Genomic DNA, 19,757 nt, shown 5'->3' on the forward strand with positions numbered 1-19,757 from the left:
AGTCCCTTTCCTCCTGTAATAAGCAAAAGGGAATCTGCTTCCAAGGGCCAGTTTTCACTTGCAGAGGGCTCAGGTTTGCTTAGGACACTTGGGACGCATCCTTGTGTCCTGATGTAGGATGCTTCAAGATGTCACCTGGATTTCTCATGGCCAGAAGGGAAGGTGTGAGCAGTCCCTTGGCGTGTGGAGTTCCTCTCGGTTTGTGTAACCCTCCAGTGAACTCTTAATCAGTGACTTAAAGAATAATGGAAAAGAGGAAAAAGCCATGAAGTCCTGACATTTGTCCCTTAGTGGACGTTTGTGCTGGCTTATGACTTTCTGTTTCTCTCAGCTGAGCTGCTGGCTGTGTTACTGAACAGTAACGTTATCTGTTCAGTCTTTCCAAAACTAGTTTGGGTTCTGCTCAGCATGAAGGCAATAATATTTCTGCCTTTGCTTAGGGGAGAGAAGAACACAAAAGGGTGGAAACGCAGGGCACTTTCCAGGCRTGTTTGACTCCCCACAACACCTGTCTGAGACAAAGATTATCTACACTTTCTAATGAAGAACTGAGACAGAGGTGAAATGCCTTACCCAAGGTCTGGCAGAGACCTGAACCCCCGGACCTTGAGTTTCAGGGCTTAAGTCAACTTTTCTCGCTAGGAGTCTGAGCAAAGGGACTGAGAAATATGGAAAAAAGTGTGAACTGGTTCTTTGGTTCTGTACTTCCTTGAAACAAATGGATTTAACTGTCGCAGACGGTCATTCCTTTTGAAGGAGAAAAGGAAGAAGGCTGCTGAGCACCTGCAGGTCCTTCCTCCAGGCTAGTGCAGGTTAGAGGGACCTGCTGTCTCTTGGGTTTGAGCATGACAGACCAGTCCTTGCCTTTCTGAGCCTAATCCTGATGCTCTTCCTCAGCTCACATCCTTCAGGCCTTAGGGAGTCAATGCAACGGCTCCTGCCTTGTTTTGTACTAGAAGACCCTGCCCAGGGTCCAGCCAGACCGAGCTGTAAGGTTTCTTCTGCACCATAAGTTCATTAATTTGGAGTAAATTTGCCATAGATGCTAAATCCCTTAATAAAGCTTGAAAGAGACTTTGATAGTACATGAGTCCATATACTCCATTTACCCTATTCGTTAGATTCATCTCATGAAGTACTAGTAGAAATATTCTGGTTCTGCTGCTATGCAGTGAATGAAAAATATGAATCAAGAAAATCAGTCCTGCAAAACACCAAGTTTTTGCCCAGATCTCTATCTCTGCCCAACCCAGTCTTGCTGGGAGGCTCGCAAGGATTTAGTTAACTTCTTAAGATTTTTTTTTTATCAGCCTCTGGGTCTCTGGGTTTGGGCTGTGTCCAGAAGGAGCCACAATAAAACCATTGGATAGAGTGTGCATTTCCAAGTACGACTGTGAAAGGATGTGGCTGGGAGTACGCTTGCCAGCCTTTGCAATAAATGACCCATATCTGCAGGCTGAGGAGCTGCACCCAGAGCTTTTATATGGAAAGGTTTCTTTGTGTGCACGTTTATATGGAAAGACTTCTTTGGGTATGCATTCACACATGCAAGGAGTTTGTATCAAAAATCCTGGTGACTTCAGTGGATCATCCTGCATGAGTAGTTTCCTGCATAAATGATTGCAGATTTGCAATTTCATACAGGTCATCGCTGTGTATATTCCGGGATTTCTTTTGAAATCGGGTATTTAAAGAGAACAGGGCAGATTCAGCCCTGAATCACATTCATATTGACCATGTCGAATAATCACTGATGCCATTCCAGTGCTGCTTTCATTAAAAAAAATCCCTAGTAGGGGTTTATTCGCATCTTGCTGGACACGGAGCCGCTGTTTTTTCTACACGTGCAAATCATTGTTTTGCACAAACCCGCTCTGCAGAGCCTCTGGCCCACGCTTGGCAAAGCACCTAAGCATGTGATTTATTTTAAACATATGGTACAGTCCATCTCTGTTCAGCAAAACACTCAAGCACGTGCTTAATTTTTAGCTTAAATTCACAGGGTTATAGGTTAAATCAATGGGACATTGCGTCAATAGTTTTTTTTCCTTGATAAGGAGTATAAGACCAGAACTTTAATAAGGAAAGTCATGTTTTTTTCCTGAAGACTAAGTTTATAAAAATGAATATTATAGCATTGTTTTCAAGCTTATCAACTGTGTCGTACTGTTATTGCCTTCGGCCATTTTTTTTAGAAGACAAATAAACAGCAAGTATTTGTCAATCTCGGCAATAAACTATAGTGGCAGCAAACTTAATCTGGTGTTAATTAGGCTTGTGGAAAACTAAATCAAGCATCAGAAACCACAGATTATTTTAGGCTTCCTCTAGCATAAACAGAAAGGCTTGAGGATCCATAACGTATTATTTTTGTTGACAGTTTTCCACTTTTCCCCCAATTTATTTCATGTATCCGATAGGCTGCTCCTTGATTGCTTTTAGCTCTGTCTTCTTTTGGCCTCAGTGTGGCAGTTTGTTAATCCTTCCTATTTTTGTGTATTTAAGCAGGATTACAAACTTCAAATACATTGTAAAAGGAACCTGTATACAATCCTTCAAAATCACTTAAGTGGGCCAATGACAGAAGTACCAGCCTTGCAAGTAAATACAGAACATTTCGGAAATCATCCCCAGTGTTTATTTATAAGCCATTTTTAATTACTCAGCAGGAATGAATAAAAGGACACGAAAATGGAGAATGACAGAGGGTTTTGCATTAAGTTACAGCTCACGGAGAACAAGGGAGTGATCACAGTGCTTTCAAGTCTAGATGATTTTGATGTGTAATTATGACCTGCTGGTTTATTGACAATCTAATAAAATCAAACTGCAAGCATTTTTTCAAATAGCGTGGAGATCTCTTAAAGGGCTCCGCTGGGCAAAGAAGAGAAACAGCAGATATCTGCGACCGCAGGCTGGCAGGTAAAGGCGACGGGTAAATAACAGGGCAGAAAACTCACGGTGGGCGACAGCCGAGCCTTGGCCAGGGCGACCGCAGCGGCTTGCTGGGGCGGGAGCTCACGGGGCTCTGAGTCAGGTCTGCCTCTGGACGTGGCAGATGTTTCCCTTGGATGCCAGAGGATTAAAATCCTGTTCTTGGGATGGAAAAAGACCAAGATGCTGAAGCTGCCTGCTCCTGCCTGCTTGACCACGGTTGACCTGCTTGACCCACGGCTCCTGCTGGTGCCGGGCGCCGGACATCTCGCTGCAATCGCCTACGGGATTGCCAAAAAATGGCAATGCTCCGTGACTTTGCAGACTCATTTGAGAACACAAATAGCACAGATTTAGGATAAAGCCACAAACGTGCAAGCAGCTGGCAGAAGTAGCTGCTCTTATGGTGGGCAAGAAAAGAGCAACTGGGGCTAGGAGACAACCATGGTGGCAGGAGGATGAAGAGGCAAGTGAGCAGAGCCGGGGAAAGCTGATCTGCTCTTCGCTCTTTTCACAAAATGTTTTTTTTCTCGCAACAAGTTGTCTGCTGGAAAGATGTTTCTTTGGAAAAATCTGCCCATTCCCAGTATCAAACCGGAGTGTCTTGTGAATTGATCTCGGAGCCAAAATAATGAAGTAGAGTCATAAAAAGTTGGTTTATGTCAATGTGATCCTGAAGCCGAATCCTTGGAGCCTCCATAGTTACCACGCAACTAAGTAACAAACAAAATGTGGCACATTGCATCACAGAAATTCAAGGATCTGTAAATGGACAAGTGTGTAAAAAAAAATTCAGTTTACAGGAGAGTGATAAATAATTAATAACAAATAGAAGAGAAGAAACGTGACGGAGACGCAATTTAACTTTAAAAAAGCCCAGTTCACTGGACAAACAGAGAGGATATTCTCCCAAACATAAAACAACCCCACAAAAAGTCATTCTGACCATTAATGCACATGGATGGGAAATCTGTTACAGATGATAGTGGTTTAGTCAAAAGCTAGAACACATTCCTTGTCTCGTTACTCAGCAGTGAAGCTGGAGGTCAGCTTGCCTTGGATGAGCAGGCGCCTTATGGAGGCGAAAGGAGCTGAGTTCCCTGCGAGCACGTTGGTGTACGGGAAGCAGAAACACTTGGCAAAAAACAAAATTCAGTGTTTTCTGTGCTTATTAACACARTTCCTCTTGTGCTGTTTAGTTACATGTGTTTATCGATTGTTTATAAATCAGTGCATCGTTGTAACTGAGAAGGGCCATTTAAAGCTCAGCCCTTYGCCAAAGTAGAGTCAATACTGTGACTCCTTGTTAAGAGAGAGCTTTCCTGCAGGCTGGAGGATGAATGCGATTAACGCAAAGGGAAATAGCAGAGGTATGCCAAGAACCACTGCCACGGAGAAGCCAGYTCAAGGAGGCACGTGTGTAAGGGAGGCTCAACGCAGAGAACCGCGTGCTGTGATGCACCATCAGAGACYAAATCCCATAAATAGGAACGTTAGGCTGAAAACATCCACGTGCCACCTCCTGCCGATGGGATGTGGGAGAGCAGCAATTGCTCCACGCTCACCAATCAATGCAGCCAGGTCACAGTTGTAAGCCCTTTTTGGGTGGCCGTGCGCAATCAGCATTTTCAACGGCGTTCAGACTGTAGGAGGACCACTGCAGAGCCCTGGTTATTTCTGGATGAAGGGTTCACCTACACACAAGATGAATCCAAGAGAAATCCCAGGTTAGCAGTTACTGGGAGAGGCAATGACCATCCTCACGCTATGAGGGCACTGCTGTCGCCCCTTCCACTTCTCTCCCTGCCAGCATCACCGGAGCCTCAGCCAGCAAGAACTTCACCCAGAGGGATTTCCTCCAGGTCTGATCTGTTACCAGCTACTGTGAGAGTGGAGGAACACCAGCATCTGAATTAGGTGTTAAGACTTTCAAGGATAATTAAAAATCTTTAAAGGTTTTTAAAGCGATGAGGCCATTTATTTTATGGTCTAATATTGCTAACACTGTTTAATCACAGAATGACGATAGGGTAGTGAAAGGAGTCGTCATGATTTTCCAGGGTGGGCTGCACGGCTACACCAAGAGTTTCAGCAACAACACACAAAGCAACAGAAACAACAACAAAATGTGGTGCGACCTTTTTTACCTTAAGCACTGTTCCAACAGTTGCTTTTGGCTCTTCCAATTTTTGAGGCTGCTGCTTCCTTCTTTATTTGAGGATKTTAAACCCGGAGACTGCATTAAGATGATGACTGCGCAAACAGCTATTTCACCTTTCTCAGTGCCAAGACCACAATTTCAGGATAGCCTGATACGGGTAGATACAAGGGTATAGGCACAAAAGCACGTATGTACCATATACGGTAATATTTGCATTCAGGTGCTACCAGCACCACCGGTACGGGCCTCTCTTTTTCCCCAGTGTTGCTTCTTTCTTGAGTTTCTATTCACAGAGAGGTTAATGTAAGATTGCCTGAGAAAGAACGGACCATTCGTTTATCTGGATGAGATGATTTTCAAGATGATCTGCATTAATTGTGAAAGTAAGATTTTTTTATTCCTCTCTATTTCTGAAACTTAAGTCATATGAGAGCAAGCCATGCATTGCCTGGTTTTGATCACTTGGCATACTTACAACCAAACTAATTCCTTAAAGTAAATATATCCTACAAAGATCATTAAGGGTGCAACCAACATGTAAGGAACAGCAACAGGAAAATATTGCTTTAAACCTAATACCACATCATGTTGCATTCATTAGTTACTCAACATTTTAGCTGGTACAGGAAAAAGTAAAAAGGCATGAAGCAGAATATTTCAGCTTGTTAAATGCTTCGACTAAAACCAGGCCTTAGTTTATATTGGTTTATATTCAGTAAAAAAAGATGACACGCTTCCACATGTTCCTGGGGGAAGGAAGAAAACAGAGCGGTTCTCCTTCTTCTCCAGCTGCCCGACAGAAAGCTCCTCTCTGGGGTTTTATCCGGCCGGAGCAGGGCCATGGCATTTCTGTTTCCCAGTGGGACGGGGCCCACGCGACYGTGGCCAGCCCAGCACCGGGCTGATGTGCGAGCAGAGCAAGCATCTTCCTCAGGGGCATCTCTTGGGATTTTTCCTTTGTTTTTATGAAATAATGCATAATTTGACAACTGAGAGTGGTCAAACGGCACTGAAGTCCATTGGGCAGTTGCTTCGGGCAGTCGGCTGTGCTTTATTAAAGATTACTCAAACCCAGTTTTAAAATAAGAAACGGTTTCCACAGTCAGGAATCTGGAGTGCCTGGGACATCCGTTCTCCCCCGGCCTCGGGAGCTGCTTTTCCGACCGTGCCGCTGTTCGGCAGGGAATCGCCCGAGGGAGGAGGGATGCCCACCTCGGGGCACGGCTGGTGGATCGAACGCTCCCGCTCGGGACCAGCTGCTTAATCAGAACTTCTGCAAACTGGTGAGAAATCATTCATAATAAAAATTTGGCCCTGTTTTTTGCTGTGCTTTGCACCACCGATACAAGCCTAAAGGAAGGAGGTAATTAGGCTGGGCAAGAGAACCCAGCCAAAAGCGAATGACAAGTCCTAYGTTTAAGAGATTTTTCATATAAGTGAATTCGAGCACAATCAAGTTCCACTAGAGGAGACACTCGTGAGGTTTGTGGGTCGGATACGTGGTTTTTGCCATTGCCTGTAGAGCTTTCTTGTGTATTTTTGCCTGTAGGCTTTGAAGGTCCAACGTTCCCTTTTGATGGACGCGTTGATAGGTTCGTAGCGCTTGCCGGGGAGTCTGCCCCCGCGTTTCCTGCACAAGCAAAGGCTCTAGCTGCTCAGCACACTATTATTACAACTCACCGCAGAGCGCTGGCTTCGACGGGGAGACGCTATAAAGAAACAAGACCTTCTGCAAGCTGTTGGGAAAGGGATGTGGTCTGAAAACGTCTAGCAAAACTAAGAGTGAATTTGAACAGGGAGAGTGCATTTGGGAAGCCAGTGTGGTCTGCTCCGGCGCCGGGAGCCACGTGCGTGGATCCCACGTGCCCACGTCTATGGGGTTAAGTGGGTTTCCCCATGGGCCTTCGGATGCCGGATTCACGCTGAAAGCCCAACACCGCAAGACACGGGCACCTCGCGCCTTCAGCCGCCGGTGGGAACCGGTGCGAGTCRCTCACACTTTGCGGACGCAGGACACGTTAACGGCTGTGCACGGATGGCGATATGGGTTCTGCTGTATTTCCGAGTTTTTCATTCCAGCCCTCTGATCAGACGTTGAGAATTTGCACATTTCATAGAAATCACAGCTGTGCCTGCAGCTCCGAACAGCATTAAACTGAATTGCTCTTCCGCCAACGAGCGAGTAGCCTCTTCGCCGTCCCTTGATACCGGCGTTCATTATGAAATACATGAGTGTCGAGCATTAACGCAGGCAGCTACTGCTTCAGTATTACTCAAAAAAGCCCCCCAAAACATCAAGAAGACACGGAGACACGTGTCCTTTGCAAATGGTGGTCGTGTCCAGCTGGCAAGAGGGTTGGAGGTGGCCTGCGAGGGCTCTTGGCACGTGGCTGCTCGGGGTCTCCTCTCCCCACCGCCCTTTGCCTTGCCTCCCCTCTTCCAGATAGGGCCAGGGGTGCCCGCTTGCACCGTTAGGGTTTGGTGAAGTTACTACAGAAGAACTGCTGGAAAATCAGAAATGGTAAATCCCAATTTTGCAATAAGTGAATTTGCTTTACTTTGCCACAAGATGGAGCCTTCAGATTAAATTAGTTGTTTGAGATTTGATTATTATTCAAGAAAATTAAGCCCCATTTAAAGATACACGTATTCAAGTTTCTCAGATGATTATCAGTGCTTTCTTGTGAATCATGTTTTTCATCATATTAGTCAGACATGAGGAAACTCTTCCAAAATAGGTGCCACTCTGGCACAATTCAGCAGAGGAAGACGTTGAACAATGTGGCTTTTCTTTTTCAATAACAAATCATACTCTGATACCGTGGAATATTCGGGGAGGTGGTTGGGAAGGATGCAAAGGGTGTAAGAAAGAGCACATTGTAGAAAAAATGAGGCAGGAATGAGGGAGAAAGGAGGGACATTTGGGAGGCAGGAGAGACATCTGCGAGGCAATGGGCTTTTTTTTTTTTTCTCATTTACCTTCTGATTAGATTTTACTTCTACAAAATCCCCTAGTTGTATATGCTACAGTTATTTCTCAAGGGAAATGGAAAAGTGTCATTGGAAAGATTTTACCAATTTCTCTAGCATTTGATACTGAAGCAGAAGTTAAACGATGACTCCGTCCGGGCAACGCGTCGCTCTCACCGCATCTGTGCCTCTCCCACCGTTTATCCATCCGTCTCTGGGACGTCTCCCCATGACCCTTGTCAGCAGGTACTTCCCCAAAAATCTAAAGCAGCGTGTATGAACTGCAATTCTCTTTTGATTTCACTTCCCTTCAGCCTGGAGGGACTGAACTTTCTGTTTTGTACAGTGCTTTTCTGGTGTTTTCTTTCTTCCTATTTGAAGTTACTGTGGAAAAATTGGGAAAAGAAATGAGGTTTGGAGTTTTCTCTGAAGGTACCCGAGCTCTAGAAAAGTCAACCCGAAAGCTTGCGGGGGTGGGTTCAGCACCTGTTTCTTGGCTTCTGAGGAAAAAAAAAAAAAACATCTTCTGTATTTGGGCTTTGCTCCCGAGCCCTCCGGGTCGTGTTTCACGGGGGACGAGGCACCGTCGTGGGAGCGTGCCTGCGCCAAGCGAGGCACGGGGGGACGGGCGCCCGGCTGCACCGCTGCCAAGGCAGCACCCGCACGCTGCCGGCGAGCGGCGGCCTCTGCCATCCTGCAGCGGGTCCAGATGTGGGGCAATGCCTCCCGCCGGGTCCAGATGTGGGGCAATGCCTCCTGCCGGGTCCAGATGTGGGGCAATCCCTCCCGCCCCATGTCCCGCCCTTGGGGAGCCCTTTGTCTTTTTTTAGAGAAAAAGACAACACCCTTTGGGGTGGCCTCTTGCACTGGCTGCGTTACAAGTAAGAAAAAGACAGCTTTTTCTCTTCTTTCACGAAAATGCAGAGCTGAGAGCACGAGGGGAACTCTGAAATATCTGTCTGTTGGAGAGAGAAATGCACACTGCGTTTCTGCTGCGCTCAGCTTTCTATCGGCGCCTGATTTCTGCAGTCTTTTGTAATCCAACACCATTGACTTTGTGGGTTCCTCTTAAAACCACACAGCCAGGTAGGAAGGATGTGTCACAGGCAGTATCCAGCTGCAGGCGCACGCGGGTGCTGGAGAAAGGGAGCCCGCCGCAGGGCAGCGTTGCCGTCCGCAGGAGGCTGCTGGCTGGTGCACACGAGCGAGGAGCGCACGCGCGAACGCAAACCCATTTGGTGCTGCTGGGCTTGCAGCGGCTCCTGCACCCAAACCTTCCTTTCAAATGCTGCGCATGATTTCTGTCCATTTAGCTGTTTTCTAATTGCAAATATCAGTGCTTCCTCAGTAAGACAGAGAATCAAGGAGAAAACATGCTGAACTTGGATATGCTGAGGATATGCTTCATTAGCGTAAACGGGGCTCTGACAACAGCCTCAGTCCAATGCTGCTGGATGGCTGGAATAAACTGCACACAGGATCAGAACGGATATCCAAAGGGTGGAATATTTTTAAAGAGCGCTGGATTTTATTTTACAGAAGTACTTTCTTCCCACTTCTCCTTCCTCCTGCTCCTGCCCTGCCCCGTTTCCCACTTGGGCCACTCGTCCTCCTTCCTCTGCACGCTGCTTCCCAGGCTCAGCACTTCTCCAGCTGCTCCTTTCCTGCTCTTCAAGCTGATTAAAGCATGGTGAGCAACTTCATTAGGCAAACAACAATCTGTGCAATGGCTGGAGCAGAGTGATTGTGTCCASCGTCTGCAGGATGGAAACCAGGACCGCGGCTGCACCTTGTCCTTTCTGCACAGTAATTGAAAAGAAACTGGCCTCAGTTAATATTAATTTCCAATAAGTCTTGAAATTAGCCAGACACCGTTCTGCTAATTAGGCTGAAAAAGCAGCTCATCCTGAAGAAATGCTCCCAGCAAGCTATTCCAAAGACATATCTATTGGTTATATTCTGTATATTTATTATTCCCAGTAGGTTATACAGGATATAAGTGGAAGAATTTACAATGTTGTAATTAATCTCAGTGGCATCTTTTCATATTAGAAAAGACTGTCCAAATCTGTCTAATGAAAGTAGCTAATGTATATGTTTCTAGTGCTCTACAGATTTTGGGGGGAAGTATAAGTCTTAAGATAAAAGATGCAAAGGCAGTAAACTATTGCTGCAAGAAGTGCTTTGTTTGGTATTAGGACTCTGAATAAAATCCATAATAATTTTTCATGCAGAAGTTATGGTGAAATCTAAAACTAAGCACCAATCTGAGGACTGAATATTAGCTATATAAATTTCATATATATATCTACTTCAAGGCCAGCTTGTAAAACACGTGGGAGAACTAAATACCACCTACGCTGTAGCTCAGAAAGTGCTCTAGCTGCAGCAAAACCAATTCTCAGCACCGGAGGCAGCGAGGGCTTCTTGTGAGGGCCGTTGGGCATGGGGCAAAGCAGGCGGCTGCATTCATACACTACGGGCCAGACAGTCATCGAGGACGTCGGTTCATTCTCCAACAAGCTCAGCGTAGCCTCAGGGTGTGAGAGGAGCTGCAAACTTCAGGACAGTCGTGATGCACACTTGTCACAGAGTTAGATTTGGCTTCAAGAGAGCACGATCTCCAGGCCTCCAGCACACGACGCAGAGTAAGCAGGGCACCATGGGGGAGACGATGTCCTTCTCGAATGGGAATATTCACTCGGGAAGAAGTAGGAGAAAATAACTTGGAAATAAGGTCATTGTTCTTGAGACATCCCCGTGGGAAATTCAGGGAGAGCTGTGAGTGCATTAACTTTCCTGCTGAGCGTGACAGGTACGTGGCAGCCACTTTCCACACCAGCAACAGCAGCAGGCTGTGAACAGTGGAAGTAGCTCTAATACAGGCTTTGGAGAATATTAGAAGTGCCAAGATGGTAAAGACCCTCTGGCCCTTCAGGTAGATGGTCCCATGTGAATTCCCAGCAAGTGAATGAAGCTGGGGCATAACTTGGTTGCTTGGTTGCCGTTTATCTGAGGTTAACCAAAAGATGAAACGTTGCAACATAACTGTCGAGAACTGTGTGTCTGTGATGCAATCCCCAAGGAAGAGGAAATAAACACACTGCTGCTTCTGTATGGTTCTTCATCTAGGCCTAGTGCGTCGCCACCTCCAAGAAATGGGTCTGGGCAGTAAAGCTGACACTAGATAGGGCTCCTACAATTCTAAGAAACTACTAAATTTCAGAAGAACAGAGATTTGTTTGCTTGCACAAAAGGGTCGAACTCTTTAACATGCTGCTCAGCTGCCTGATGGAGGAAGAACCTAGAGTTAGAAATAAGCAGAAACATGACCTGCTCCACATCGTTAGAGTTAAAAGACCTGAAGCCATGAAAGAAATGGAAATGATGTCAAAATAAGAAGACCCCATGTTGCACTGCTCTACGGGCTGGGCAGCAACAAGCCACGTTTCCTCTGTGTTTCATAGCTATTTCCACTGACCCTGGAGCTCCGTCTGAGAGCTGCATCCCTCCATCATCCCTAACCAGGGATTTGGGTGTAAATATTAAAATCAGCTTTTTTGAAAAGTTTTTTAGGTTTTCTTTGAGATACTAAGTCAAGTATATGAACCAGAAACTCAGAACCTTTTCCTTAATTTTAATCACTGTGTCCACTGTTAGGTGGTAAGGTAATACTGCTGTCAGCAGAATATTCCTGCATGTTCACCTCATTACTGGCTGACTGGTCTGACTAAGGTGCATACGCCATTAATATGCAATGCCTAAATAGCCTTGACAAGGGTCAAAATTGGCCCTGGGGAGGACTGTTATCTATGAGGAGAATAAGTGCCATGTCTGAGAATATACATGATCCAGTGAGAGGGGGATGAGAACTCAGGAGCTGCTGAAGCCCAGCCCTGTACTGAGTCTGCTGGAAAACATGAATGTGCAAAGATTAGACCCATTTCCCAGTGACCTCGTGGAGTGGCTAATGCCACAAATAGCAGAGCCTCAGCCCAGAGGGACATCGGTGACCTCCAGGCCAACAGAAACCCCACGAGGTGCAGTAGGGGTGAGGTTCCCCGTGAGGGAAGGTAGTGTTGGACAGGAATAGGTTGCCCAGAGAGGTTGTGGAGTCCCCATCCTTGGTGCTTTTCAAGACTGAGCTACACAAAACCTGATCTAATGTTGGTGAYAGTCCTCCTTCGAGTGGAAGGCTGCACTAAATGACTGACAGAGTTCCCTTCCAGTCGACATTTCTATGATTCTGTGAACTCAAACTCAGGTCAGTGCATGTGTCCTTAACATTTACTTGGTGAGATTTCAATGTGTCCTGAAACACTTTCCTCAAGAAGACTTTCTTTCTGAACTGGGGGCTTCATACAAAAGTGCTTCATACAAAAACAGAAGAAAACTACTTTTTTTTAGGTATTTCTCATGATGCGCCTTCAAAACCTTCATGTTATTCACCCTGCTGTCTGCTGAAGATCCAGCACATTCAGAAATAGCATGGAATGGGGTCTCATCAAAGACTACTAACCTCACCAGGTGTCTCCTCATTATGAAAACAAATTCTGTGAAGAGATTTCTTGCAACAGGAAAATAAGTTATCACAAGTTATTTCCTGTATAATGATGTGGTATCATATGAACAGAAAACACCTTCTACAGTAAAAGCTGCAGTCTAAAACTGCTGTAGACAGTAGTCTACAGTAGTTCCTTTCCATTAGAATCAAAAGCCACATTCTCAAAACCAACAGATAAAAAAAAATTAACAATTTTTTTAGGATCTGTTCTGACTGCATAATATTTTATATATGCATCAAATTTACTATGTGTAAGTATGTGTGTGTACGTGTGCGAGTATGTATGAGTGTGCGTGCATATGATCATATGCTGTTTCCTCTCTGCACTGTAAAGAGGAAACTCAAGCTGGGCTTGGGCATTTACGTCTTAGAAAACTAGCTTTTATCTTCACCCAGGAACACATACCACAACTTTGTTGAGGCTTTGCCTCTCAGAGCTGTAAGTCTCTGCTCACAGATAAATATCGTATCAGGATACCACTATCACCTGTTCTGTTCCTTAACAGAAAATCTGCACCCTCTTGCACTTCTCTTACAATCTGCAGAAAGAAGGGCAACAAATCACTTTAACTGACAATATTTGTACTGTAAGCTGCTGTTAGGACAGGTGTTCTGTGGTATTTCTATTTTTGACAGTGTTGACTTCACACTGATGGAAAGGGACACCTGTATTCTAAAAAAATGCACATGGGAGTAGATGAGGATGAAGGCAGCTTCATTTTCTGTAAGGGCTTCTTTTTTAAAAGTTCATATTATTTTATTAGTTATAAGAAAGCAAAAGTACAGTGCAACTGGCTGCAGAAATTGGTAGTATATTCTCGCTCAAAGGCAAGTAGGAGGGTGATTTTTGTTAACATTAATGGATTAAAGATTGGTAAGTAGGGTGATATAATAAAATATTTTATTCTTGAAAGTTCCTATGAACTAGTGATATTGTTGTGATATCTAAAATATATGCTTGCTCTTCTTCAGATGGAAAAGTGACAGAAAAAAGTGTATATTTGCAGGAAAGGTGCCTCTTATGACAGAGTTGTGTAATCATATTACAGCTTTTTTACTGACTATATGCTATTAATTCTAACTCTAATATACTCCTGCAAGATTAACAAAATTATTCCAAAACCTTTAGAGGGTTCACCTTTGATTTTTCACCCCAGCTCCAACACCTTCTGTAGTCTCTTATTGCAGTGCTTAGACTTTGTAGACTGGGTCCCTGATTACGTTGCCTTGTAAATAGGAGGACTGTGCAGCTGGAATGTTGTCTGGCTACAAATCCCTTATTAATGCCATATTAACAGACGTATCTATGCAATATGCAAACAGTATGTATGCAACACATGCATGTTAACAATCAGATCAAATTAGAGCTCTTCTTTCTTAGGCTTCTTTCAGAACTGCACCTTCTTAATCTTAATCAATGTCAAATTGATGATATGCCTGCACAACAACGATTTACATAGTTAAAGAAAACTAGGGGAATGCTGTTTGCATTATGCCGGAAAAGAGCTGCCCGTGTGTGCACAGCCATATCAACGCTTTGCAAAGTAAAACCATACATAACAAGTCAAACAAGTTGTACCAGCCAATGCACAGTTTTGTCAGTATGTTAGGGATCTGTGCCAGCACAGCTCTGTTGATCTGGGAACATCTTTTCACAGCCGCAGCGTAGGTACAGCCCTAGTTTAACTGCATCTGCAGGCAAGCACAAGCCAAATTCAGCACAGTTTCAGAAAATGTAGCCAAACAAGATTTCCCTGTGTCTCTGCTTGCCATTAAACTAAGCTCAAACTGCGACTGTGGTCACAAGCGTGGCGAACGCTGGGTTGTTTCCCCGCGCTGATAGCAGAGGCTGAGCCATCGCAGCAACGTCCGGGGAGCCTTCGGCGGCGGGGCGCGGGCTGTGTCGCGCCGTGCTGCATTCCTGCCCACCGGCGCAGCAGGCACCCACCAGCCATGTGCTGCCTCTCAGGGCTCAGGCAAGACGCCACCCCGCACCTCCCACGAGCGAGTCGAGATTGGGACATCGAGAAAAAGCCAGGGACGGAGGGGTGGGGTTAACCGCAGGCTCTTTCCCATGCAGGGTGTCTAACAAGTACCAGCCTCTGATGAGCCCACGGTTCTCGCTGAGTCCTTTGGGCACGGCGAGGAGGGAGCCGGGGCGCTCGTCTAAAGCAACCCCTCGCAGGTGAACTCGCAGGACGGTGCTGCCAAGCAGCGGAGCGAACCGGACCTCAGCAAGGCCACCTCTGCCCGAGGGAGAGCTGCTGGGGCACCGGGCTCTCAGGGTGGTGTTGGAGGGAAGTGTACTTGAAAGCAAAAAGGGGGAACCTGAGATGACACCCCTCAATGCCAAGGTAAAAATCAATCCATGGCCAGAAGTGCATATTCGGTCAGTTCAGTAGACGATAGTTTGAGCTCTGACTGTTTATGGGATTTCCTATAATAATAATAATAATAATAATAATAGTATTTGGCAATGCTTTTTTAGACCTGCCAGGAAAGACTCTGCGTCCCTAATATATCTCTGGTGTAATGCTGCTTGCTTCACTGAAGTTACACCAGAGGCGATTTGGTCCTTTAATCATTCCGGGTTGCTGATCGTCCTGGGCGTGCTGCTTGCTCTGCAGATTTTCTGGACTGCTGGAATTTCTTGTGGAATTCTATTTTGTGAAGCAATTGCTGTGTGGGCAGCTGAGTCCTATTCAATGTTCAGTTTGAACACAGCCATTAGAGGATATGCTTTTGACTTTGCTGCTTAATCAGTAATCACCTCTTCTCTGTCTCCTTCAGGCTCACTTTTCCGCTCATCACTTCCGTAGTTTATCACTACATACAGAGAAATGGAATCATGGCTTTCCCCCGAATGCAGATAGGCTGTTTTCCATTTAATTAATATTCTTGTCATAGCATTTTGTAACAAGGCAATTAGTAAAAGTAAGTAATGTATGTTTTTTTGTCACAGATATTAATCTAATGTTGCTGCAACACAGAAAAGCACTCTGGGCCGTAAGGGAGGTAAGTGGAATAAATACAGTAATTGCTGTCCAGAAACAGATATCCTCAGTCAAAGGCCCAATTATCACAGTCCAGTGGGAATAATTTTCCCCTACAAAAGTCCACATGGGCGGCTCTCAGCATGATAGTTTCGTAGTCTGAAATATGGCCAGATTCCTTACTAAGTGTCTTATAAAAAAGAGCGAGGTAGAAATGCAGGCGACCTAAAGAAAAAAGAACCAGGATCACTGATTAGAGAAGTAGTGAAGACAGAGAATATCAGAGCCAGAGAGCAAAGGAAAACAGGCTGAGCGGCTGAAGAAGGAGGAAGTCTTACAAAGAGGGATGGAAAAAGTTCAAAGCAAAAAGCAGAAGTTCAGACATCTAGATAAATGTAAACAAACTTAGTGAAGGACTCCCTTCACAAATGTAATCACCCTTGTAGTTTCTCTTTCATTTTTAATAGTCTTATGTGACTCAGTTATTGTTTACCTTTTGCTGTCCATCTTTCAGGAATTACGCTATTAATAAAACTTTTCAAATGATAGAAACTGTGTATATTTTAAAACTATTAATTACATGTATTAATTTTTGTTTCTCTGTTGGTGCTACCTTGATTTGGCACTGGGGCTCAACTGTGCAACGCTTTGTACATGTATTTAGTWAGAGACAGTCACTGTAGATACAAACTTGTGTGAAGTGTATTAAGAATATCAAGCCCACGCTGACTGAATATACACTTCAATACTTAAGTATGGACATAGATTCAGGTCTACCAAAAAAATTAAACACATGCTTAACACTAAGCTGCAGGTGACCATTGAAATATCAGGGGTGTGCTTCCACGCCTTGCCAGTCTGCGGTCCTCCTGATCATAGTTTTTGTTTGAACTAGAACAATATACATGGCTGAAGATTATGCACATACATAGTACCTTCTACTTCAAAGTCAGAGAATACTTTACAAACTATAACAAAAGTAATATTATTCCCAAGAGGTAAGGAAGTATTCTCCTGACATACATAAGAAGACTGAGGTAAGGGAGACAGAATAAACATCAATGAATTTTAAAGTCTGTGTTTTCTAAAAAGTACACTAGAATCATTAAAAAACTCCTATACATTAAAGATTAGTTTCAGTGCTATGTAGGTTACTCAAAAAGATTGTTAAAGTGATGTTATTTATCGAACCAGTGATTGGTCCAATAAAAGATATTACTTCACCTTACAAACCTTGTTCTTTAATATTCTTAGACTGTCTGGACTGCTTCAGCACTTGGACTAAAATGGGAGGTGTCCATGTTTAATGCCAGTTTTAAGAAATATGGTTCACAGCTCTCTGTGAGTAGGCTTAAAGGCAACTGTCATAGCCACTGTAACGTAYCACCTTTCTTTTTTGCCAAATTCCTCCAGTCTGTAAGTCAGTGTAGCCTGTATATTCATTAGCTGTTAGAGCAGTGGTGCTTTTATATTACAACCACTATAAAGATTAAAAGGATAATTAGGATAAAAGGATAATCTCTTGCCTCAAAAGGTGATAAAGATGATCTCATACCTGAATAAATACCAGAAAACAAAAAACAGGGTATTTCAGCAGAAAGAAAATCAGAGATACTATGGAATTTGAAAGAGTAAGTGATATCACTTGTTTGGAGGTCTTGGAGTTTCATATATTTTGGGCCTGAATTGGAGCCATAATGTGGGGAAAATCTGAAAGAAAACTGAGCCAGTACTAAGAGGCTGAGTCAAAAGCATTTTACAGGCAAAGTGGTGAGATCACCCACAGAGACACTACATGGAAGCCAGGTCTCTACTATTTATTTGGTAGAATAGCTTGATGATTTCAGGAGGGCAAAAAAGCCTGAATTTATGTCCATACATCTTAGTATGGAATTTGTCTTCCCAGACCTAGTACTTCAGATTGCAGCTGCTCTACAAAATACAATCAGCATAGAAGGAGCTTTATACGGAAGAAGTTACTGACTGAATTGACAGTCATTATCAGGTGTGTAATGATCGGAAATACGGTTTGATGACATCAGAATAACTTTCTCCTGGACACTGCACATTTTGAAGAAGTTTCGAACATGTTAAGATAAATGATATCTTTACATTCTGGCAGATGCTACAAATAGAGATGTCAAAAGATATCATGATGAATCTTATGAGAGTTCCAGCTTTGCAAATTCAATGAGTTCGGATAAACATAGAAAACTCCACATTTCTGAAATCTTACTTGAGCACAGTCTTTTGAGCTGCATCTATCCCTTGCAATAGACCATACAATGCAGACAGTGAAGAATGTACAGACACGGACAGACGTACGTACAGATACTAGTCTTGATAAAAGGCAAGGGTCTATCTTAATTTTATCTCTGTGGAGTTCTGTGTCCCATCAAGAAAACTGAGCATTTTCTTTTTCAAATAAAGGTGCTGGGTAATTGGAGGATAAAGTTAATTTGTTTAAGCATAAAGTAATTGTACTAGATTAAGGTACTGAAAATTATTCATACAATGGATAAACTGTCAGATTGTATAGATATTGTGTCAGCCATATAGAAAACTTATCTAATCTCTTTTTAAATCTATGTTTAGGGACTTTGATGAGAGTATGGTTTAGCTTCTTTCCTAACATGCTAAAACCAGGAAGAATGAAAATTAATTTGTTGATTTTTCTTTGGTGAAATGTTTTCTGTTACTAAACAAAGTCAGGTTAAACAGACATGAAAGACTGTTCTCTGACTGAAGTCAAAGTTCTTATTAACCTGAAAGGCAGCAATATCAAATCTATGATCTTGAAAGGAAATAGTGATATTGCATCTGTAGTATAACAAGAATATGCTTTGAGTGCTGGAATATACTCTGCATTTTGTTTACACTTAGGAAGATTACTTATTGCAATATTTGCATAGTGTTTAGTTCTGTTTAATTATAGCTGTCTATGAGGAATAGCTTAATGATGTAGGCACCAGATCTAAAACAGTTTTCTTTCTAGAGCCATAAAGTCAAATTCCAGCGAGACTGACAGTGACTTTCATCAGCATGAAGCAGAAGATAGTTTCAGACAGTCTAATATATGAAACTTTTTTCCCCTCCCTTGGAGCCATTAAATGGACAGTGAAGTCTTGTCTGTCTTCGTGGTTGTTAAAGAGTCCATAGGCCCTATTTCATATGAGAAGGGATGTCAGTGATGGTATGCTTGACTAAAAATATCCCTATCCCTATGTCATACTGAATGTGGCCCAGAAATTTCTCCTTTTCACTAGTGAGTGTTGCGATCCCAGTGTAAATACCAAATATTAAATGTATGTATGATTATCTACATGAATAGTGCACGCAGCAAGAACTGCCTAAAAGGAAAGAAAATGATTGCTGTGAAGAAAGACCAGAGAAAGGCACAACAAACGGCATCCTCCTCCTGTCGTACACCGTTGTCCTCCTTATCTCCCTTGAGCAAATTACTGCGAGCATCTCTAAGATTTCAGGCTATTTTTAGGTGGCAGGTCTCTCCGAGGTAGGGACCTGATCCGTATCCTTGCCTGTGTAGTCCCATGTGCAGCTACGGAGCTACCTAACACCTGGGCGGGATGCTGCGGTGTTTCTAGAAGGCTCCACAAGAATAAAAGCCGCGAGGCAGGCTCATGTCCCAGCGTAGCGTGTAGCCCGCAGAGCACGTGCGGCAGCGTGTTTTTGTAACGTTGATCCAGCGGGAACGCCACACCACTGCTTAAATGATCTATTTCTCTCTCGCCGGGTATCACAGTGCCATCGGGTATCACAACACGAGCAGAAATGTCGCGGCCACCTTCGCAGGGCTGGCGGCACTTCTCCCCCCTGGGCTCACGCATTCTGCCTGCCGCAACGGGGCTTTTGCTTGTTTTATTTCTAATTCAACATCTCTTTTGGAGGGTTTGGGGTTTTTTTTGAGGGTTGCAAAGGGCCATTGTCACCCTGCCAGCACCGTGCTCGACTCCCCGCCAGGGAGAAAGCGGCGCAGGCCCCTCGGGCCGCAGCAATGCCGCAGCAATGGCGAGCGGCGGGCTGGCCGCCCGCTTCCCACAATGCATTGTGACGCGCCCCCCCTGCAGGCGGCGCTCTGCCCCGCTGCCCCGCTGCCCCGCGGCGCGGCCCGCCC

At 44.3% G+C, this 19,757-nt stretch overlaps 1 long non-coding RNA gene across 1 annotated transcript; it reads left to right on the top strand.

The window, feature by feature from the left end:
* Positions 1–14,716: 14,716 nt before the first annotated feature.
* LOC112966348 lies at positions 14,717–17,595 on the top strand. The gene is made up of 3 exons (XR_003253580.1): positions 14,717–14,983; positions 15,592–15,644; positions 17,529–17,595. It is a non-coding gene; the product is annotated as an uncharacterized LOC112966348 (long non-coding RNA).
* The last annotated feature ends 2,162 nt before the right edge of the window (positions 17,596–19,757 follow it).

The sequence above is a fragment of the Apteryx rowi genome, unplaced genomic scaffold (genome assembly GCF_003343035.1).
Source record: "Apteryx rowi isolate R43461 unplaced genomic scaffold, aptRow1 scaffold_24, whole genome shotgun sequence".
NCBI lineage: Eukaryota > Metazoa > Chordata > Aves > Apterygiformes > Apterygidae > Apteryx > Apteryx rowi.